The 25,515-nt window shown below is 37.1% G+C and overlaps 1 non-coding gene across 1 annotated transcript; it reads left to right on the forward strand.

Moving 5' to 3' along the window:
• The first annotated feature begins 20,248 nt into the window (after nt 1–20,248).
• LOC122121984 lies at nt 20,249–20,351 on the forward strand. Its single transcript, XR_006150079.1, has one exon. It is a non-coding gene; the product is annotated as a U6 spliceosomal RNA (small nuclear RNA).
• Nucleotides 20,352–25,515: the final 5,164 nt, after the last annotated feature.

Here is a 25,515-nt window from a genome sequence, read left to right on the forward strand (position 1 = left end):
CTCTGTCCCTTACCTTTTCGAGTGTCTCCTTTACTCATATAAAACTTGTCTGTAAGCTTCCAGTTGGGAGTATTACAAAAGGAAACAATATTCCATTTCAAGGCCAACATAGAATAAAAGGAAATAACTTTGTTTTAAAAGTGTTCTACTGCAAAGAAACAAAGACATGGAGATTTTGAAGTGTCTTATGCACGGATATTTCTCTCCTGAGATGATTCTCCTATTGTAGAAGTCAGTTATCCATTTCTTTATTCTGGTCCTGGGTCCTCCACAGCAATAAGGATTCCAAAAAGCAGGATCCAGTGAGTATAATCAGCAAAAGGAGCCTCTTCTCAAACCAGTGCTTTAAGGATGGTCCTAAAGAAATATGTGGGTTTTTCATTTTCTTGTTTGTTTGTTTACTTTGTGCTGGTTCTGGGGCTTGAACCAGAATGTGGACCCTGTCCCTATACAGTTGTCTTTCCTGCCCACCTACCCCCTAAACTACTACTCTACTGCTTGAGCTAAAACTCAAATTCTGCCTGTTTTAGTGCTTAATTACAGATAAGAGTTTAACAGGCTCTCCTGCCTAGGTGGACTTTGAACTGAGATAGTAAGAAAACCAAGTGACATCAACTGTATGGACTTCCCTTTTGAAACAAGAATTATTAGATGAAGTTTATAATAAAGTTAATATTTGATAATTTTTAAAAGAAGAGAATATGTCAAGCAAAGAAGCCATAACTTAAATAACTCAGCAAAAGTAGGTGCACTGAATGATTTTGGAATTATTTTTTCTGTTTGGGAAGATTACAATTGACTTCGTTGTTCCTTTTGGGGAAACTTGAAGTCATATTTGCAGTTTTTGGTGGTCATGGGGCTTTAACTCTGATGCTGGGCCCTGTCACTCAGCTCTTCCGCTCAAGTTGAGTGCTCTGCCACTTTAGGTACAGCACCACTTCTGGATTTCTGGTGGTTAATTAAAGATAAGAGTCTCATGGATTTTCCTGGCCAGTCTGGCTTTGAACCACAATCCTCTAGTCTCAACTTCTTCGGTAGGTAGGATTATAGAAATGAGTGACCAGCATCCGGCTTATATTTGCATTTATGTGCACTTAATGACACTATGTAGACAAACAATGGAAATTTGAATCAATGATGACATTGCAGCTTTTCAGAAAAATTGAGGTAGCAATAAAAATATCCTCCTTTTCCATGTTGTTACATTAATGACTCGTGTTATGGGACTCTTACATTAGCATCCTCTGTTGTCTGCGTATGTGGACTTAGTATCAGAAATGACTGAAGATTTTAGAAAGCAAAGAAGTTCAGGAATGAAAGAACAGCATAGAAGGATATACCATTTATCACACAGAGATTAAGAACTAGCCTAAGGAATTAGAATGCTAAAGACAATGAGGAATAAGCCTAGTTGATAACTAGTTCTTCAATAACCAAAAATGGTTCCCTAGAACAGATTGTGGTATAACTTAGTTATTATAATTTATTCCTTCCATGTGAAGTTATTCCTTCTCTTTTCTCAAAACTATTAATTAGTCTATTCCTTTTTGATGCTATAACTTACCAAAAAGATTTCCAAATCTCACATAGACTACCCTTCTCATTGTGATTAGAAATGACGGCTCAAAACCTGGAATCTTTGAATTTCCAGGATTAATCTCCACCTGATATCTAAGCACATTCTTGGGATTAAATTGCCATGACCTATTAACAGAACATTGTTTTTTTTTGTTTGTTTGTTTTTTTGTTTTTTGGTGGGGGGGGGGTGTCTGGACGCGGAGCCTGAACTCTGGGCTTGGGCGCTGTCCATCAGCTCTTCAGCTCAAGTCTAGCGCTCTACCACTTGAGCCACAGCGTCACTTCTGGCTTTTTTCTTTTTGCTTATGTGGTGCTGAGGAATCGAACACAGGGCCTCATGAGTGCAAGGCAATCTATACCACTGAGCCACCTTCCCAGCCCTTTTGTTAAATAATAGTAATCTAATATAGGTAAAATAAATTACGGACTATTGTTAGGCATCAGTTGGAATGATCAATTGTATATTCCAAGTATGGGTTACTTATTTTGCATTTACTAGCTAAATGACTTTTTGCCAATCTTGGGACTTGAACTCAGGGACAGGGAACTGGTTTTTTTTGTTTGTTTGTTTGTTTGTTTTGGCTCCAGGCTAGCACTTTACCACTTGAGGCACAGCTCCACTTTCAGTGTTTTTTTTCTATTTATGTGGTACTGAGGAATCAAACCTAGGGTTTGATGCATGCTAAGCAATAACTGTTCCATTAAGCCACATTCCCAGAGCCCTAAAAAAATTCTTTTCATTTTTATATTAATAAGTTTGTTTATTGTGCAAATACCACATAGGGGGGTTACAATTTTATGAGCAAGGTAATGAGTACATTTCATAGCAATCATTGTTGCCCCCCTCTTCCCCTTACCATCCCTGCCATCGATTCTCCCCCTCCCACCCCCGCCAAAGTTGTAAAGTTTGTTTTTCAACATAACCTCTTATACATCTCATTTTCGCAATTAGACTTGATTAAGATGGCATTACTTTTTCATTTCGTTACTATGTATTATAATTTAGGCCAGGTGGTAGAAAAAGAAGTGGAAAACAATACTAAGTCCAGTAAGGCTGACATTCCTATCACATCACTAAGTAAGTACAGTGTTAAAGCCAGCAGGACGCATAGGGCTGATACATGTGACATTATTATGTAAAACACTATTGGTCATCATCTCCGACATCCATAACATTCTGCTTCCACTTTCAAGATAAAAAGGCAAATATCTAAGCCTTTTTAATTGATAGAGTGTGTTTCCTAGGAAAGAAGAAGGAGGATGTGGAAGGTGATGGTGGAAAAATATGTATATTGGCTCTCTGTCCACATTTTTTGCATTTTTAAAAAGTGCTATTGATGAACTCCCTCTTACATGTAATTGACTATACTGTCTGCACAAGATGCAGAGAAATGAAACATTTATTCTGGTGGATAGTAACATATATTAACAAATTCCATTTCTGGTTAAAAAGATACTAGGTAAGAAAGTATAAAGTATTGTCTAGGAAATGGTTTCTTTTCTTGGAGAATAAACGGTAGTATTGAAATGCTCACTCCAGCTTTCTTGGAAATTTTATGCTGTCTCAGTATCAAAATGTTCTCTAATTCCTGTAACATCCAAGCATAAAAGACATGATTTGAAGATCTCAGTAGTTTTAAAAATAAAGGTACATAATAGCTTCCTTCTTGTAGAGATTTGTGATAGCGAGTATGATTGATTGTATTATAGTTCTCTTTTTCCCCCCTCTTTATCTCAAGTGTTGTATATATGGTCATATTACTCTATGTCCTGCATCAGCGTCCTGTTGGTGAGATTTACCTGTACTTTGCAATGTCAAGCTGGGTCATGTGACTTACATCAGCTTACAAAAATGAACCAGAAGTAGTGAAAGGCTATTTCTAGGGGAAGATTTCTGTCTCATTATCTGTGTCTAATAGCTGAATTGTTTTCCCTTAGCTATAAAAATAGCATAGTTTCAAAATGAGTCTTCTTTCAACTTATATACTGGAAGAATATATCATGTGAAATTGAGGCAAAACTCAAATACAGCCTCACCATATAACAAAAGCAGAATTAAGCTAATGTTAGAATATGATATTAAGATGTTAGTTTCTTATATTTTATACCTTTATGTTAGTTGACTATAGCATACTAGAATTTAATAAATACCAAACAAGAACTAAACAAATAGATAAGATTTCCTGTTGGACATTATTACAATTTTTTTATAAATAAACCTTCTCCATGTGATCATTTACGGGGTTATCTATTTTCTATAGATGGGTTTAATCATTTTAGATCATTGTATCTAATATCCATAATCATTATCCAGACCTTGTGATTGAGGTGAGGAAGAACAAAATATCTAGATTTCTCCTTCTCTTTTCCTCTTCTCCTTTTTGTAGTGTGAATTCTAATCCTTTCTCCAAATTCTCCTATTAATAAAGGAAGAATGACACGTTGTGGATATCAAGAAAAAGGCTTCAAATCAAGAATTTCATACTTTCCTGGAGGAGGATGGGAAGGGATGGGAAGGAGAAAAAAAGGAGGAGCTACAATGCTTGATAAGAAATGTACTCATTATCTTGCCCATGTAATTGTAATCCCTCTGTACAGTATTTTCACAATAAAAAAATAGATGAGAAGGGGTACCAAGATGGTGACAGGGCAGTACGGAAATGCCACAGCTCTCCCCAACCCAAAAGAGAGTTCAAGTTCCGATGCTTAATCTCCCCAAGAGACTGAAAACAACAAAAAGATGAACACCCAGAGAAAAACAGAAGGTGGAAAATAACAAAAAAGAAAGAGAGAAAAAGAAGAATTTCAGAACAGAGGAGCAGGAAGACTCCTCCCTCAACCTTTACTGGCCGCGCAGCAGCACACCAAGCCATGGCCAGACCACCCAGCAGGGGCTGTCCAAGTCCCAGAGATACAGGAGTTTGTCTGCAGATAACCTGCGCAGAAGCAGCCTGAGGTACTAGTGTCAGACCCACTGATCGTGATGAACGGAGAAACCTCCTAGCTGGGAGCTTGAACAAAGATCCCACCCCTCACTCTCCATCTGAGCAGAGAGGCTCCATCCCACCAAAGCCCCTCAACCCCATGGCAGGAACCCCAGAACTACATGGGACTCCCACCAAACACCAGAGCAGAAGACATGCAAGGAACTGGTGCTGATCCGGAGAGTGCAAATGCAGACAAACCCCAGTTCTCAGAACCTGCACGGAGGCCCCTCCCCCACCCCTCGGGCAGAGGTTAGAGGCCCATCTCATGGTGCAGACCCAAACAGCATCAAATTAGGCAGAGACAGAAGAGAATCACACAGAGCTACCACCGCCCAGCCCAGCCCATATACACCTCAACTGAACTCTGATTGGAAAGGCAACCAATGACCTACATCACACAGAAACAACTAGCTCCAGGGTGAGTACCCCGCAGGGGACTCTGTATCCCTCAAGAGAGACCAGGGCTGGTGGGAATCCCCAGACCATGAGCCAGACCTCCTACCCCAACACCTGTACCACAGGACCCACTAAAACTGGGAACTGTTGGAGAGCTCCACCAAAACGTGTAGCACACTCAGCTGACCAGGCTACAGCAAGAGCGCCCCTGGAAGGGAGCTTAAATGCCCAAGCCAGGAACAGCGCCCCTGGGTCAAGATACCCAACAGTGGAAGAAATTTGAACTGTGTACCCCAGGCTGTGTAACCTAGGTGGGATACACAGCAGCACATCTCCAATCCGCGTTCCCCAGGCCTTGGGCCGGGACCAGGCCTGGGGATCCAGTGCCTGAGCAACACAACCAACCTTTCCCAACTGAAGTCAGAAGCTGAGCATAAGCCTCAGCAGAGGGGAGAAAACAAGGAACTGCACCCACTGGGAAGCACACCTGTGAGAGCAAAAGACCAGGGGTGCTCAGGACAAGAGAAGCCCAAACCCCACCAGAACCCGACCCATATATTCTAGGTTATTAGACAACACAGGGCACCAGGACCTGATAATAGGCAGGAGCTCAGGCTGGTAAGGTGGCTCAGCAGTAGAGTGCTTGTGTTGGGTGCATGAGGTCTTGGATCTGATTCCTCAGCACCACATAAGCACAAAGGGTCAGAAGTGGTGCTGTGGTTCAAATGGTAGGATGCCATCCTTGAGCTTAAGATCTGAGGGACAGTGCCCAAGCCCAGAGTTCAAGCCCAAGACTAGCCTTTCCTCCACAAAAAAAAAACCATCAGGAGCCCATAGCAGACTCCAGCATCTGAGAGAGTTCATCCAGCACATCCAATCTTTCCAAGAGCATCCGTAGGAGCAAACAGGAGCAGTCAAGGCTGCTCAACCCTTCCAATGACGAGAGCTGCCAGTGATCTACAGCAAAGAGCTGAGAACCCTATGTGAGTCAGACCAGCAGCTGGAGGTCGGCCCCCAACAGAACCGAAATCAGGTACAAACTCTCTCTACAAACACAGAAAGAACAACCAAGCAAAATCAGACACATATTGACCAAAACAAAATTTCAGATTAGTCTCCAATAATCCTGGACCCACATGGGAAAATCACAGAGAAAAATTACAAGATTTATTAATAGCCAGGATAGCAAGGTATCCCCAATAGCCAGCAGCCACACAGGGGAGAGCCCCAGTGGTAGCAAAGCAGGAATGAAAGACAAAAGCTACATCCAAGGGATGCTGGAGACAATGACTCAAAAAATAAAACGAGAAATAGACCAGAAATTAAAGAACATGGGGACAAACTATCGAAAGAAATGCAGGATCTCAAACACGAGGTACACACAAAAGTAGAGGAAGTACATACCTCACTCAGAAGTGAGAATAATGCCAAAATAGAGGCAATACATACCTTATTAAGAGGTGAGATCAGTACTTTGAGAACCAACACCAAATCCATAAATGAGTCCATTTCTTCTTTGCAAGCCACAATGGAAGCCACAGTTAACAGAGTGAACGAAATGGAATGTAGAGTGTCAGATTCAGAAGACAGAATACACCAACTGGACCAAACAATGACAGATATGGAAACATCACTTAAATTATGCCCAAGGGAAATTCAAGAGCAAGCAGATAGTGCCAAGAAATTTAACCTTTGTATAATTGGAGTGGACGAAGGTGAGGAATATCAAAGCAAGGGAATTCAACACCTATTCAACAAGATAATCAGTGAAATTTTCCCCATCTCAAAAAAGAACATCTTACCTACATAACAGAAGCATATAGAACACCTAACAAGCAAGACACCAGGAGAAAAACTTCTAGACACATTATAGTAAAAATGATAGACCTGAATAATAAGGAAACCATCTTGCATGAAGCAAAAATGAAGAAGGAGCTATAATAAACGGGAAAAAATTTGAATCACTGCAGATCTCTCTACACAAATACTGAATGCAAGAAAGGCCTGGGAAAGTACCATATGAGCCCTGAGAGCCAATAACTGTCAACCCAGACTGATATACTCGGAAAAGCTAGCATTCACATTCGATGGAGAGCTGAAAATTTTTAATAGCAAATAAAAACTAAATGAATACATAAACATTAAGCCAGCATTACAAAGAATACTGAGTGGGAACACAACCTGAAGAAAGCAACCAGGAACAGGGACATGTACCCAGACAGTAATTAATAGAAATCTAACTGAGCAAGCACAGGAGGAAAGGAAAGAAGAAAAACTGAGGGAAATTGGGAATGACAGGGATCAAAATGCATCTCTCTATACTATCTCTTAATATTAACGGGCTTAATTTGCCAATCAAAAGAAAAAGAACTGCGGATTGGATTAGAAAACATGACCCATCCATCTGTTGCCTTCAGGAGACACACCTCTCAGCCAAACATACAAACAAACTCAGAGTAAAGAGTTGGAAAAGGATCTACCAATCAAATGCCCCCAGTAAGAAAGCAAGTGTAGCAAGCCTGATATCTCAGAAGATAAACTTTTCATTATAATCAATACAAAAAGACAAGGCTGGACACTACATATTAATACAGGGAACAACCCAAGAGGAGGACAGTTCCCTCTTATATTACCAACTTATATTCCCCAAACATTGGTGCACCCAGATATGTTAAGCAAATACTCTCAAACTTACAGAATAAAATAGATCCCAATATGATAATACTAGTAGACTTTAACACCCCACTCTCACCAAAGGACAGGTCTACCAAACAGAGGATTGGAAAAGAAGCTACTGAATTAAGTGAGGCCATACTTCAACGGAATTAACTGACATCTACCGAGTATTTCACCCTAAAACAACAGAGTACACATTCTTCTTAGTAGCTCATAGAACTTTCTCCAAAATAGACCATATCATAGTTCATGCAAGGAACTTAAGCAAATACAAGGGGATCGACTTAATCCCCTCTATCCTATCTGACCACAGTGGAATCAAGCTAGTTCTCAATAACAAAGCATACAGCAGAAATTATTCTAATACATGGAAATTGAACAGCACACTTCTAAGCAATGGCTAGGTAACAGAAGAGATCAAAGAAGAAATAATTTCCTACAACTCAATGAAAATGAAAACACCGCACAAAGAAACTTGTAGGACACATCAAAAGCAGTCCTGAGGGGAAAATTTATTGCCCTCAGTGCCCACATCAAGAAAATAGAGAAAGACCAAGTAAATTATCTCATGTTGCAATTAAAATAGCTAGAAAAACATGAAAAAAAATGCAACCTAAATTTACTAGAAGGAGCTAGATAACCAAACTAAGACTGGAGATTAATGAATTAGAAAATTGTAGAACCATAGCCAGAATTACCCAAAGAAAAAACTGGTTCTTTGAAAAAATAAATAAAATTGATGGACCGTTGGCAAGATTAATTAAAAAGAAGAGAGGAAACCCATATTAACAGGATTAGGGATGCCATAGGAAAATTCACAATACATACACAAAATATCTAAAACAATCTTAACGGACTACTTTCAAAAGTTATACCCTCTAAAGTAAGAAAACCTGGCAGAAATGGATGCATTTTTAGAGAAATACAAGTTGCCCAAACTAAGCAAAGAAGAAGTAAATCATTAAATAAGCCAATATCCTACAACGAGATATAGAAACAATCAGAAGTCTTCCAACAAAAAAAGCCCAAGACCAGATGTATTCACAGCAGAATTCTATAAGACCTTTAAAGAAGAACTAATGGCCATAATCCTCAAGCTCTTCAGAGAAACAGAGAAGGAGGGAGCTATCCCAAACTCATTCTACGAAGCCAATATCACACTCATCCTCAAACCAGGCAAAGACCCAACTAAAAAAGAGAATTACAGGCCAATTTCCTTGATGAACACAGATGCAAAGATCCTTAACAGGATTCTAGCTAACAGAATCCAGAAACATAAAAAAAAAAATCATACACTATGATCAGATAGGCTTCATCCCAGAGATGCAGGGATGGTTTAACATACATAAGTCAATAAATGTAATCCTACACATCAACAGAGCCAAGGTCAAGAACCACATGATTATCTCCACAGATACTGGAAAGGCCTTTGATAAAATTCAACATTCATTCACGGTAAAAGCCCTGGAGAAAATAAGAATAGAAGGAACATTTCTTAAAACAATAAAAGCCATTTATGACAGACCAATAGCCAATATTATACTTAATGGGGAAATGCTAAAACCAATTCTCTTAAAATCAGGAACAAGGCAAGGATGCCCACTGTCTCCACTCCTCTTCAAAATAGTCCTGGAACCCTTACCCAGGTAAATAAGGTAAGAAAAAGACATTAAAGGGATCCGCATAGGAAAAGAAGAAGTTAAACTATCCCTTTTTACAGATGACAAAATACTATACCTTCACGATCACAAAAACTCCATTCCCAAACTCTTAGAAATCATAAATCACTTCAGCAAAGTAGCAGGATACAAAATCAACCCATAAAATCAGTTGCCTTCCTATACACTGACAATGTACAAGCAGAAAGGGAGCAACCCCATTCACAATAACCTCCCCCAAAATAAAATATTTAAGAATTAACCTAACCAAAGTTGTAAAAGAACTATTTAATGAAAACTATAAAAATGTGGTATATATACACAATGGAATTCTGTGCCTCCATCAGAAAGAATGACATTGCCCCATTTGTTAGGAAATGGAAAGACTTGGAAAAATTATATTAAGTGAAGTAACCCAGGCCCAAAGAAACTTAGGTCCTATGATTTCCCTTATTTGCTAAAACTAGTATATTCTGAGTCAAGCAGAAAGGTCAGAGAAGTTGATGTTAGAGAAATGAACCCTAAGATAAGCATTCAAATGTATTTTTTCTTTCAGGTGATTGTTTCTAACACATTTATAAGATTAGTTCTTTGTTCCTGCCCCATGGTGTAACCCCTGCTTTCACTGTATTTGATGTTGATATAATTTGTGGAGGGGAAGAGAAAAAAACAAATTATTTAAATAGGGATACAGGTGGATCTATTGTAACAATGAGATATACAAGTCATTATGTCGAATACAAACGTTACAACTTTGGTGGGGGGAAGAAGGATTGGGTTGGGGGGGGCGGGAGGAGCATGGGAAGAGATGGGAAGGGGAAACAAAGGAGGTGTCTACAATGATTGATAAGAAATGTACTCATTATGTTGCCCATGTAATTATAAACCATCTTTACACTATTTTCACAATAAAAAAATAAATAAAACTATAAAAAGTTAAAGAAACAAATTACACAAGATACTAGGAAATGGAAAGACCTCCCATGCTCTTGGATAGGCAGACTTAATATAGTGAAAATGGCAATACTGCTTTCAAGTATTTTCATTGGCTATTTTCATTATTGCCTTTGTTCTGGTTTTCTTATCAGGAACACAGGGTTACACAAAAAGATCTTCCTAAGATATAGGATCTTAGGCAGAAAAAAAATAAATGTATAATTAAAGATTTTCATCTCTTAAGAGAATAAAAAGGTCAGAAGACATTTTGTTATTGCTTGCATGGTTCAGATGACTTGAATGTTTTGGTTGTTAAACTAAGTGGAATACATGTAAAATGTTACAGTTGTTCCAAACGATGATACTTTTCTGCTCCAATAAGATGAAACCTCTGACAAGGTTAGAGGGCATATCAATTTTGGGGGAGAAGTCTTAATTTTAGAATGCCAAGGTAGATACCTAAAACAGCACTGTCTATCACATATCTGCTAATTTTATACTATGGCCTATAAGTTTATAAAACTACACATATGAATTGAATGAGAAATGTTTGATTTACACAATTGACTCAAAAACAACTAAAACAAGAAAACACTTCTATATATTTATATAAACTAATATATCCAGTGAGGATTTAAAAATTTTTAGAATATATATTTAACATTTATGTCAAAATATTGTTTATTTGTAAATGTTTATTTTTAATTGTTGTCAGTCGTGGGACTTGAAATCGGGACCTGGACACTGCCCCTCAGCTCTTCAGCTCAAGATTAGTGCTCTACCACTTGAGCAACTAACAGTTTTCTTTTGTCTCATTTGTGGTAAGAGTCTCATGGACTTTCCTGCCTAGGCTAGCTTTGAACCATGATTCTCAGCTCTCAGCCACTTTAGTAGCTAGAGTTACAATCATGAGCCACTGGCGCCTAGCTACAATACAGTAGATGGAAAGAAATCATTAAAATTACACCAGAATTAAACGAATTAGAATCCAAAAATAAAAATTGTAAGAACCAAAAACCAAAGAGTTGATACTTTGAAAAATTAAAAAAATTGACAGATCCTTAGCAAATCTTATGAGAAAAAGAAGAGAACACACTCAAATAAATAAACTCAGGTATGAGAATGGAAACATCACCACAGTAACAACCAAGATTCAGAACAATATAAGAGAATACTTCTCAAAATATTATGCTAATAAGTTAGAGTGCCTGGCAGAAATAGACGTTTTCCAAGCCAATATCGAAATGCTGAAACAAACCAAGGTGAGTTAAACCATCTTAACTGGCTCATATCAAACACTGAAATAGAAACAGTAATAAGAGACCTCCCATCTCAGAAAAGCAGCTTTACAGCGGAATTCTATAAGGCCTTCATGGCAGAGCTCACACCAATACTTTTCCAACTCTTCAATGGAATTGAAATAGAAAGTTCACTACCGAACTCATTCTATGAAGCCATCATAACCCTCATCCCAATACCAGGCAGGGACTCATCAAAGAAAGAGAACTATAGACCCATTTCTTTGATGAACATTAATGCAAAACTTCTCAACAAAATTCTGGCCAATCAATTTCAACAATTCATCCAAAAACTCATACACCACCATCAAACAAGATTCATTTCAGGGCTGCAAAGCTGGTTCAACATACACAAATCAATTAACATAATTCATCACATCAACAGGAGCAAGGATAAGAACCACATGATTATCTCAATAGATGCAGAAAAAAGCATTTGACAAGATCCAACAATCCTTTGTGATGAGGGTTCTGGAAAAATTAGGAATCCAGGGAACATTCCTCAATACAATAAAGGCTGTATATGACAAACAGCCAGAATTTTACTTAATGGTGAAAAACTAAAGCCATTTCATCTTAACTCAGGAACGAGACAAGGATGTCCACTCTCTCCACTTCAATTTAGTAATAGAATGACTAGCTACAGCAATAAGAAAAGAGGCAATAAAGGGATCCAAACAAGGAAAGATTAAATAAAACTCTCAGTCTTTGCAGATGACATTAGCTTGTGCTTAATGAATCCCACGGACTCCACACCCAAATGACTCAAGCTGATTCTAAATTTTGGCAAAGTAATGGGGTATAAAATTAACCCTCAAAAATTAATGGCTTTTCTGTATGGCAGCAATGAGAAAAGTGTGTCTGAAATCAGGAAAGCAACTCCATTTGTAATAGTCCCACAATCAATAATACCTAGGAATTAACTTAACCAAAGAAGTAAAGGACCTCTATAATGAAAAATTTAAAAAACGTGGAAAAAAGAAAAATTTAAAAATGTGAAAAGGGAAATCAAACAGAAATTAGAAAGTGGAAAAACCTCTCATGTTCCTGGATTGGAAGGATTTACATCGTGATAATGGCAATAATCCCCAAGGCTATCTACTAATTCAATGTGATGCCTTTCAATGTTCCCACGGCATTCTTCAAGGAAAAAGAAGAGGCAATCCAAAAATTTACATGGAACTATTAAAGGCCCCAAATAGCAAAAACAATCCTTAACAGAAAGAACAGTGCTGGAGGAATATCAATACCAAATTTCAAACTCTACTATAAATCCATAGTAATCAAAACAGCTTGGTACGTGCACAAGAACAGACCTCAGCACCAATGGAATAGAGCTGAAAACCCAGAAAGGAACCTACAGACATATAAGCCATCTAATCTTTGATAAGGGAGTTAAAAAATTAGAATAGAGGAAAGACAGCCTCTTCAGTAAATGGTGCTGGCAAAACGGGTTAACTACTTGCAGAAAACTAAAGCTCGATCCTTATATAACACCCTGTACCAGAATCAACTCCAAATGGATCAAAGACCTCAGAGTCAAAGCAGACATTCTGAAAACATTATAGGATGGAATAGCAGAAATCATAGGTCTCCTTGGTACAGGCCTAAAATTTCTTAATAGAAACCTAGAAACACAACAAATCAAAGAGAGGTTGGACAAATGGGATTGCATGAAATTGCTGAGCTTCTTCATGGCAAAGGGTATAGCTAACAAGATCAACAGAAAGACCACGCATTGGGAGATCTTCACTAGCCATACAATGGACAAGGGTCTCATATCTAAAATATACCTAGAATAGAATTGAAAACCCAGAAATGAATCCACAGACCTATAGCACTGTAATCTTCAATAAGGGAGCTAAAAACTAGAATGGAAGAAAGACACTCTCTTCAGTAAATAGTGCTGGAAAAATTGGTTAATCATTTGTAGAAAACTAAAGATGGATCCTTATATATCACCCTACACCAGAATCATCTCCACATTGATCAGATACCTCGGAGTCAAAGCAGACACTCTGAAATCTTTAAAGGATGGAATTAGAGAAACCCTAGGTCTCCTTTTCACAGGTCAATATTTTCTTAATAGTGACCTGGAAACTCAACAAATCAAAGAAAGGTTGGAAAAATGGGATTGCATGGAATTGCAGAACTTCTGCATGGCTAACACATAGCAAGCAAGATCAAGGGTCTCATATCTAAAATATACCTGGAACTCAAAAAATTAAATTCCCCAACAACAAATTTTCAATGAAACAACTGGGCAATAAATAAGTGGGCTAAAGGCCCACTGAAGAGGAAAGAAGGAAGGGCAATAGATACATGAGGAAATGCTCAACCTCCCTAGCCATAAGAGAAATACAAATCAAAACAACATTGTGATAACACCTCACCCCAGTTCCAATGGCTAAATCAAGAAATATAATTGCAAAAGATGCTGGAGGGGATGTGGACAGAAGGGAACCTTACTGCATTGTTGGTAGGAGTGTAAACTTGTTCAACCACTTTCGAAATTAGTATGGAGGTTCCTCAAAGACGCCACATAGAGCTGTCCAATGACCCAGCAATCCCACTTTTGGGCTTTTACCCAAATGATCACAAATAAGACCTTACTAAAGCTACCAGTACAACCATGTTTATTGCAGCATTATTTACCATGGCTAAGATATGGAACCAACACAGATGCCCCTCAGTAGATGAATGGATCAAGAAAATGTGGGATATATACACAATGGAATTCTATGCCTCCATCAGAAAGAATGACATTGCTCCATTTGTTAGGAAATGGGAAGAATTGGAAAAAATATATTAAGTAAAGCAAGACAGCCCCAAAGAAACATAGTTCTCATGGTTTCCCTTACTTGCAATCCCTAGTATATGTCTGAGACAGCAGAAACGTTCAGATAAGTAGATGTTTGATGAAATGAACCCTAAGGTAAGGATTCAAATGTTTTTTTTTTTCTTATTATTGTTTCTAACATATTTATAAGATGATTTGTTTCTTGCATTTTATGTCCCTTCCCCAAGGTATAACCCCTGCTTTCACTGTAGTTTATGTTAATATAATTTGTGGAGGCGAAAGGGAATAACAAATTGTTTATATATGGATACAGGTGGACGTGTTGCAACAATGAGATGTACAAGACTTTATATGGAAAAACGAACATTACAACTTTGGCTGGGGGGCGGGGATTAAAGAGGAGAGGGACCGGGGTGGTGAGAAGGGAAGGGATGGGAAGGGGAAACAAAGGAGGTGGCAAAAATGCTTGGTAAGAAATATACTCATTTCCTTGCCCATGTAATTGCATCCTCTGTTTACAGTATTTTCTCACTAAAAAATTATCTGAAAAAATTTGCATCAGTTGATAGTGCATATGATTTTATTTTTATTACAAACATAGAATGTAGTAAAAATTTTCATTGCAATTACACTGCACTAGGATGTGGGCAGATTCTAATGTAAATAATAGACTGTGCTTATGTAGAGAATTTGAGCATCCAGAATTTTAATATGCCTGTGATCATAAAACTGATACCTTACTGATATTGAGTGACAAATACAACTTCCGATAAGTACAGAAGTTTTCCTTGTATGTTTTTAATACATATTTTTATTGTAAATGTCCTGTGCAGAGTGTTTACAGTTACATATGTAAGGTAATGAGTACATTTCTTATTGAGCATTTTTACCCCCTCCTTGGTTTTTCCCCTACCATCCCTTCCCTTCACGCCTCCCAACTCTTCCCTCCAACCCCCTCCCCCGATAGAGTGTCTTGTACATCTCATTGTTGCAATGGGTCAACCTGTATCCTTTCCTTGTATCTTAAATGAAGAAATGCTGATTGATTTGTGCTGATTCTACTTGTGTAGACACACCTAAGATCACTCGCCAAGTCCAAGAGCACATAATTCACATGCACATCATTTTTTGTCATTTTGGTATAATTGTGTTCTACACATTTATTGACAGGTTACAAATTATTCTCAAATTTTAATACATTAAAATACTTTCTTTTTGTCTTATTTTCTTGACCATGAAATCAGCAAGACCTCAGTCAGCATTTCTCACATAGGACTTTTCACATGAGTTTGTTAAATGTTGACCTGAGCTCCAATCTTCTGAGGACTCACTCATCTGCTTAAGAATTGATGCTGGCTGTTGGAAAAGAACTCAAGGAAGAATGCCATTTAAAGCCTTATAACTTTATTCTGTATCAGGGTATTTTCCTGCTACTTTGGTTTTTGAGAGTGTCTACAAGAACTAGCATTTCCTGGGGAGCAAGGAGACGCCATATGACGTTTACTTACTGAGATTTCCGATTGACTTGCTATCACTTGTACTGCATTTTGAAAGTCGAATGTGTCAAAACCTACCCATTTGAAGAGATAAGAGGAGATGCTTGGAAGATGTCTCAGTGGTAGAGTTCTTTCTTTGCATGCATGAGGCCTGGGTTCAATTCTTCAGCACCACATAAAAAGAAAAAGCTGGAAGTGGTGCTGTGGCTCCAGTGGTAGAGCACTAGCCTTGAGATGAAAAGCTGAGGGACAGCGCTTAAGCCCAGAGTTCAAGGTCTACACTGGGGTGGAGCTTGTATTGAGTACATAACAAACTGCTTCATGTATTTGGCAAGTTACCTGTCTCCAGTGTGCCGTAAGAATAGGACTATCATATAAATTAATATATTACTTTAAAAAAAGAGATAGGAGTGGTAAATAAATTTTTAGAGACAAATACATCTTCAACATATTTGATTCCAAACATTATGTCTAAGGCATATTCAACAAGCAGTGAAACTTGTGTTGTCTGTAACTATGTGTCTTTCTCCATGTGTGCATGTGTACATGTGTGTATGTATGTATTTTTGTGTATAGTAACATGCATGTATACATATATAAGGGCATATACACACATATATGCATTTAAAAATAAATATACATATATAAATATATGTGCATATATTTATATCAGTTGTTCAATGATTTAATCTATAGTTCCCAGCACATTGTCATTCTCACAAAGTGTACATGATAAACTGTTCTGAGGTTCCGTGCTCTATGATGGGCATCCTTTGTAATCACTTCCCCCATTACCTGGTTTTTCATCCCTGAATATATTCGGTCTACTTTCCACAGGAAAGCATTGTTTTCATTACATGTATTTACTTAAAATAAAAGAAAAAGGTCGTTTGTAAAAGAAAAAAGAAAACGAACTTTTAGGTCAGAGGTTAAAAGTATCCTATCCGTTTCAATGATTCCTATGAGATAAAATTTATAACAGTAGTAAAAGTGAAAAGGAATTCCTAGATCTGTTGTTTTGCCATTTAGAATAGAAATGAATAACATCACGTCACTGTTATAACTCTTAAAGAATGCAAGGGTAACGGATGGTCGCTATCATGTTCCCACAAAACCAGTGGATTCTGAAGGATAATAGTAGACCAGCAGAAATTCATTTTTTTTTATTGTGAAAATACTGTACAGAGGGTTTATAATTACATGGGCAAGACGGTGAGTACATTTCTTATCAAGCATTGTAGCCTCCTCCTTTGTTTACCCTTCCTATCTCTTCCCATCTTTCCTCCCACCCCTCCTCTCCCCCCCACAAGTTGTAAAGTTCGATTTTGACATGACAACTTGTACTTCTCATTGCTGCAACAGGTCCACCTGTATCCTTATTTAAACGACTTGTTTTTCCACTTCCCCGCCACAAATTATACAGATATCAAATATAGTGAAAGCAGGGGTTATACTGTAGGGGAGGGACATATTAGGGTGAGGTGGTATGACAATGTTGTTTTGATTTGCATTTTTTTATGGCTAGGGAGGTTGAGCATTTTTTCATGTGTCTATTGGCCATCCTTCTTTCTTCTTCAGAGAAGTTTTTCTTTAAGTCATTAGCCTACTTATTTATTGGGCAGTTGTTTCTTTGAGGATTTATTGTTGGGGGATTTAATTTTTTGAGTTCCAAGTATATTTTAGATATGAGACCTTTGTCCGTTTTATGGCTAGTGAAGATCTTCTCCCAATCTGTGGGCTTTCTATTGATCTTGCTAGCTATGTCCTTTGCCATGCAGAAGCTCTGCAACTTCATGCAATCCCATTTGTCCAACCTTTCATTGATTTGTTGTGTTTCCGGGTCTCTATTCAGAAAATTTCAGCCAGAGCCAAGGAGACCTAGGGTTTCTCCTATTCCATCCTGTAATGTTTTCAGAGTGTCTGCTTTGACTCCGAGGTCTTTGATCCATTTGGAGTTGATTCTGGTGCAGGGTGATATATAAGGATCTAGCTTTAGTTTTCTACAAGTAGTTAAGCAATTTTGACAGCACCATTTACTGAAGAGGCTGTCTTTCTTCTATTTTTTTAGCTCCCTTATCAAAGATTAGATGACTATAGGTCTTTAGGTTCGTTTCTGGGTTTTCAATTCTATGCCATTGGTCCTGAAGTCTGTTCTTGTGCCAGTACCAAGCTATTTTGATTACTATGGCTTTATAGTAGAGTTTGAAATTTGGTATTGATATTCCTCCAGCAGTGTTCTTTCCATTGAGGAGCATTTTTGTTATTCGGGGTCTTTTATTATTCCATATGAATTTTTGGATTGCCTCTTCTATTTCCTTGAAGAATGAGGTTGGAATTTTGATAGGTATTGCATTAAATTTGTAGATAGCCTTGGGAAGTATTGCCATTTTCACGATGTTAATCTTTCCAATCCAGGAGCATGGGAGTTTTTCCCATTTTCTAAGTTCTGTTTTGATTTCCTTTTTCAAGTTTTTAAAGTTTTCACCATAGAAGAGCAGCAGACATGGAGCATGAAAGAGAAAGAGAGAAAATGGGAGAGTGAAAGAGAAAGAGAAATATCACAATACTGAAAGTGCATAACAGATAAACAAGAGCAGTATGAGAATATTCATACGGCTGTCTTTAGACTCTACATATACATTTGAAGGTATTTGATGTATGATAACCCATCAAAATGAAATATAAACTTATTTTGTTAAAAATAAAAATGTCTCAGGAGAAATTTTAAATGTAAAAACAATCTTCATGGAAGCAAACTCTGAGCTATTTCATGACTTTGAAAAGGATAAAGTGGTTGAAGTTAGTATAAATTCAGAAGTATGACCATTCACAATGATATAAAAAGGTATTCATATATTTAATAACATAATCCAAAGCAGAAAGCAAATGTTGGATAATTGATTTTTTAAAAAACATTCTGTCAGGTGCTTGGAAGGTGGCTCAGTGTTAGAGTGCTTGCCTTGCATGCATGAGGCCCTAGATTTGATTTCTCAGCACCACATAAGCAGAAAAAGATGGAAGTGGTGTTGTGGCTCAAGTGGTAGCACTAGCCTTGAGCTGAGGGACAGCACCTAGGACCCAGAGTTCAAGCCCCATTACCAGCAAAATCAAAATATAAAACAAAACTAAACACAGTCTCTCACTTTTGTGGCCTCAACTCTTTAAAATCACTGCTTCAGCCTCTGGGTAAGATTTTAGGTGTGGACATTTATCAACATTCCTGATTCAGACTCTACTTCATAACTTTTTAAATAAATATTTTGTTCTTAATTTTCCTCTTCATAAATTCACATGCACCTATAAAAAATGGTTTGGCCATCCCAGTAACCTTCTCCAAGCACTTCATAATGATGACTTACAAAAAGTTGTATTATATTACAACAAGGAAAACAATGCTACAAATAAGCAAAACCAATAATTAAATATTAATGATTAATAAAATGAAAAACAAAACAATTACCAGTGTTTTCAGTATTTGAAGCGTACTGCGTATTAGATTTTACTATTTTCTCATATTCCTGTACATTTAAAACTGCCTAAGATTATGATGTTCAACAAGAGTTTTAAAGGCTATGAGCAGTCTTTAAAGTTACCCATTAAGATTACTATTTACGGCTCATCTCATCATTTGTATATGGTTTATATCATCATTTGTTCCTCACTAACATCTAAAATAAGGAAGCCCTATATTTTTAATAGAAACTATGTAGTTAAAAGTCTTAACTCTTTATTCTGCTCCTTTACACAAAGACTTTGCAACTTCTCATTAGTAAAATTTCTATAAACTCTGAAATGTACATACTTAGTAGCATATGTCTGCTACCGTAAATCTTAAATACTTTATCAAAAAGTTTTATGACCTGGGGCTGGGTAGGTGGCTCAGTGGTAGAGTGCTTGCCTTGCATGCATGAAGCCCTGGGTTCGATTCCTCAGCACCACATAAGCAAAAAGAAAAAAGTTGGAACTGGCACGTTGGTTCAAGTGGTAGAGCAGTAGCTTTGAGCTGAAGAGCTGAGGGACAGCGCCCAGTCCCAGAGTTCAGGCCCCACTCGCAGACTCCCACACCAAAAAAAATTTATGTCCTGCCAAACAGTCCTAGTTTTGGCATATATAAGCAAATTCCCAAAATTAAATATGTTTAAAACACTAAAACTTAAAAAAAAAACCTTAACACTTGCTTCAGTGTTCATTATGACAGGTGCCTTGTATAAAATAATTGAATTCCTCCTCTTACACATCTCTTGAACAACAAATATCTGGAATTATTTTGTTTTTGACATGTCAGTCTTTATTCTTAAATGTGTGCTTATGTAAGAAGTACATGGTTCTAAAATTTCATGGCAATTCTTTTGAGCTTACTTTTTGTTGAATTGTCTAGTTTAAGAAAATAAATTACACTTTATATATAAAAAATGTTCTATGCTCAATTCAGCATCAAGTACTCTAACATTGGAACAATACAGAGAAGATTAGAATGGCCCCTGAGAAAGGATGACAGGCAAATTCCTGAACCATTCCATACTTTTACAACAACAGGTGCTGGAGGGGATGTAGCCACAAGAGAACTGTACTGCATTCTTGGTGGGAGTGTAAACTTATTCAACCCTTTGGAAAGTACTATGGAGGTTCCTCAAAAGACTCCACATAGAGCTCCCCTATGACCCAGGAATCCCACTTTTGTGCATTTACCCAGATGATCACAAACAAGACCACACTAAAGCTACCAGCACAACTATGTTTACTGCAGCATTATTTACCATCGCTAAGATCTGAAACCAACCCAGATGCCCCTCAGTAGATGAATGGATCAAGAAAATGTGGTATTTATACCAATGGAATTCTATGCCTCCATCAGAAAGAATGGCATCGCCCAATTTGTTAGAAAATGGAAAGACTTGGAAAAAAATATTAAGTGATGTAAGCCAGATCCAAAGAAACATAGGCCTTATGTTTTCCTTAATTTTTAATAACTATTTTATGTCTGAGATAAGCAGAAAAGGTTAAAAGCTTGCACATATGACCAGATTAGGCAAATCAAACCCAAGATAGGAACACACGTGTGTTTTTCTCTTGCTTGTTATTGATTCTAACGTACTTATAACAGGTGATGTGTTTTTTTTGTTTCTTTATATGTTCCTCCCCCATGCTATAACCCGTTTACACTGTATTTGAAGTTGGTGCGCCCACACCTTGTATATATGTTCCTCTAATTTGGGGAGGGAAAGGAAAAAAAACAAGATGCTTAAATAGGGATACAGGTTGACCCATTATAACAATGAGATGCACAAGACACTATGATGAAAAATGAACTTTACAATTTAGGCAGGGGAAGTGTACTTAGGGAGGGGAGTGTGCTTGTAGAGGTGGGAGGGAAGGGATGGTAGGGGAACATAAAGGAGGAGGTAACAATGCATGTTAGGAAATGTACTCATTACCTTGCTCATGTAAATGTGACCCCTGTGTACAGAATTTTACAATAGAAAACTTATAACATGTTCTGAGATGGAAGAGTTTATTTCCTTTATTTTACTCATATAATATTGTTAACAAAGAAATTAATGCAAAACACTAATATGAAGATATTTTGAATGTGTGTGTGTGTGTGTGCAAGAGCGTGTGTTCTCATCCAATTGCATGTATGTTGGTGTGCTCAGAGTTTGAAATCAGGGCTTCAAAGTCTTGTTAGGCCTTTCCTCTCTAGATTGGTGATCTACTATATGAGCTACATCTCCATTCCTGGCCTGTTGCTAATTCATTGAAATTTTTGAAAAATAATCCTATGAATTTATTTTTCCCTCATTGGTTTCCAACTGTTATCCACAGATCTCTAGCTTCAGTGTTGATATGGCGAATAGTTACGTTTACAGATGTGACCAACCAGCGCAAGGCTTTTAGAATAATTTTAAAAGTAGAAGAAAGTTTACTTCACGGGGTCCTGTTTTATCATTTATTTTTAAAGCATTTTGGAGTGATTATATGCAATTTTTTTTCGTTTTTTTGGATTCTTAACACAATAAGTGAAAATATTTAAAAGTTTTAGTACTTTTTAAAAAGGAAACAGGAACTATGGGACTGAAAAAATTTTTCTCTTATAAGCTCAGCTCTGTGCATGATAACCCAATGTCACCAACACAATCTGTGTTGAAGACCAAATGTAACAGAAAACTATCACCATGGGCAATAATTGCTATGCTATTATTTCTTGGAAATATGAATATTGAATTGAGAGTGTAAGAGAATGGAGAGATTTTACCTACCTTTTGTGTATTGCTGAAAGACTTTTGGAAACTTTGACTCATTTCTTTGCTCAAAGTGTGTGTTTGAGCCATGCACTTACTGCCTTTAATTACAAATTTTCCAAACACTAAAATGGTAATAACATTAGCTTTATAGAAAATGTTATCTTAAGAATTAAGGGAAATAAATCTTGTGAAATACTTAACACAAACGTCTATGAATGAGTTTGAGTTTAGCCAGAAGTTTTTAAAATACTAAAAAGAATGCGATAAGTATTACAGAAACCATTACATGTAGTGAGCAATCAGAAGTAATGTTATCTATTGACCATGCTCTGCTTCCAAGGAAACCAGGTGGATAACTTCTCATGCTGTAAATCAAACTGGTTATCTTATGTCTTGTGTGTGTAAAAATATCAGGGACAGAATGATGAAGGAATGTTGTAGACTGAGGTGAAGTCCATATGAAAATGTGCAAAACTGATAAAAGTATCTTAGTAGTAAATTGTGTTTTACATTATTTAAATTACATCACAAAGATAAGAAAGACCTAGAAAAATGAATTCTCTTTTTGATGTCCTATCATAGGTCCTTGGATCAACTCTTTCCTCATTCTTGTAGAGGTATCATCAGATGAGATGAACTATATTATTTTTTTGTTTGTTTCCTTCCATTTATTCTTCATTTGACACCTCAACTAATTGAGACTGAAAGAAACCAAGGGAAATTAGACACACAGGCTTTGGAAAGAACAATCAATGTAAAATAAATAAAACACATACAGCCTTGTAAAAAGTCTGACTAAATTGAGTTATATAGTCTCAAGCGTCAACAGAAAATGATTAAGAAATATCATGCTATTAATAATTGAAAATGATAGGAGTTGCTTAATATTTTTCCTTTCTACTACTTTGAATTAATTATTGATTTTGTATAGAGAGATTAAAGATGAGATTAACAAGAAACTAGATTAAAAATGGACAAAAGATCTGAATAAACATATTCTTCTTAAAGCCCTGAAAAATCGCCAGTAAGTTTACAAAGTTGTTTAATACAACTCCTATGCTGGCTTAATGTTTTGTGAGCAGAAGTCATTAGAGAAATGTAATTCAAAATTACTATGATACTACTTCATAACTACTATAACTTTTATCAAAAAGACCAAAGGAATCAGGTGTGGTGGCAAAAGATTTTAATTCCAAGCATTTAGGAGGTTGGATAAGTCTAAGGCCAGTCTGGGGTACTGCACATAGCAAAAACCGGCACTTTATTACCTTTTAACAAAGGTAATAATGTTGGTGAGAGTGTGGAGAAAAGGAGATTTTCTACACTCTTCTTCAAAATACAGATTAGTGTTCTCCTTGCAGAAAGTAATATGCAGTTTTCTATAGAACTCCAAAGTTAAAATATCATCTGCCCCACCAATCATGTGATTATTTCTCTCTGGGTAACTCAAATATATCGGTAGTTCATTGTTATTCACATCATTCACAACAACAGCCAATATATAAATCAAAGCTCAGTGTTCAACTACAGACTAATAAAACAACCGTGATACATGCACAAATATCTTTCTCTGTTTCATTCTTAAAATAGCAAGATACTTATGCCATTAGCCACAACTTACAATGACCTGAAAGATGTATTCTAAATAAAGAAAAATAATGTACTCTGATCTTTGTAAACACACACACACACACACACACACACACACACACACACACACAAACCAACCTCAAACATTAAGAGAGAAATTTTTTAAAAAGTAAAATAAAGTGGAATTACTGTGGCATTTAGGTCACGATGTAGAAGATAGTAGATATACTGGTTGAACCGGTATAGAGTCGTAATGTACAACATGAAGATACAGGGGACAACACTGGCCTTACATAGGAATGAAGCTAAATTAGTACGAGTTGTTTTTCCGAGTAGGGGTTGCTCTTTTATTTGTTCTTCCTTCAGTAATGGATAAGATGAACGTAATTCTTTAAATATTCCTGCCTATTTGTAGAAATAATAACAAACAATATAGCAATAATGTTGCATGCTCAACATAGAACAAAATGTCAAATTAAACTACATGAGATTATCCTTGATGTAAACTAATTATTACAAATAAAAGAAACCATGGGATCTATGTTTCTTTAAGTCTGGCTTACTTCACTTAATATGATTTATTTCCAAGATCTTCCATTTCCTCAAAAATGAGATGGTAGCTTTCTTTCTGATGGAAACATAGGATTTTGTGTGTGTATGTGTGTGTGTGAGTGTGTGTGTGTGTGTGTGTGTGTGTGTGTGTCCAGTCGTGGGGCCTGAACTCTGAGCCTGGGCGCTTTCCCTCACCTCTTCAGCTCAAGGTTAGCACTCTACCACTTGAGCCACAGCGCCACTTCCGGCTTTTTTTCTTTTTGCTTATGTGGTGCAGAGGAATCCAATCCAGGGACACAGGAATGCAAGGCAAGTGCTCTACCACTGAGCCACTTCCCAGCCCTGGAAGCATAGTAGTGCATGTATGTATATCTCTCTGTTGTGTGTGTGTGTGTGTGTGTGTGTGTGTGTGTGTGTGTGTGTCATTTTCTTGATCCATTCAGCTACTGAGGGGCATCTGAGTTGATTCCATATCTTAGCTAGGATAAATACTACTGTAATAAACATAATTGTGCTGGTAGCTTTAGTGTAGCCTTGTTTGTGGTCACCTTGTTAAATGCCCAGAAGTGAGATTACTGGGTAATAGGGGAGCATTATTGTGTACATCAAGGATAACCATAGTAGATGAGCAGATTAGCTCAAAGCTATGTACATATGACACTATAAGGTGATTCCAAGTGAAATAAACTCCAATACATGTTCTTTGTTGTTGTTCTTAATGTACTATGGGATTTGTTTTTATTTTTGTTTTATTTGTGTTTTCCCTACCTATGGTTTATCGCCTGAAGTCACTGTATTGGATTTTGATGCCCTGTGTATTGTAATTATGTTGATCTGAACTTGGGAAAGGAAATAGAAAAAACAACATGGTGAGACAAAGGACAAATGGGTAACCTAAACAACTGTGATACTCACAAAACAAAATGTTGGAAATAATCTTGGGGGGGCATTGGGATGGAGGGAGAAAAATTGGAGAAGTGGTAACAAGTTATAAAAGAAATGAATTCATTACCTTACTTATGTAACTAACCCCCCCCCCTGTACTTTATCTTGACAATACAATTTAAATAAAAAATAAAATAAAATATATGTGAGCAGCAATACAGGAGATATGAGGGGGGGCAACAGCTGTGGAGATCAGTAATTTTACTTTTACATAAGAAGTAATAACCTAGCATACAGATTTTCAGCCTCATGTCAGCCATTAAAAAGGGAAAACAAAATGCACAATCAGCAAACCAATAGAGATGAAATAGAAAACTAACCGAGGTGAAGAGATGACTTGGGCCAGTAATAACAAATGACA

This window comes from Dipodomys spectabilis, unplaced genomic scaffold (genome assembly GCF_019054845.1).
Source record: "Dipodomys spectabilis isolate Male_0828 unplaced genomic scaffold, ASM1905484v1 ptg000200l, whole genome shotgun sequence".
NCBI classification, from domain to species: domain Eukaryota; kingdom Metazoa; phylum Chordata; class Mammalia; order Rodentia; family Heteromyidae; genus Dipodomys; species Dipodomys spectabilis.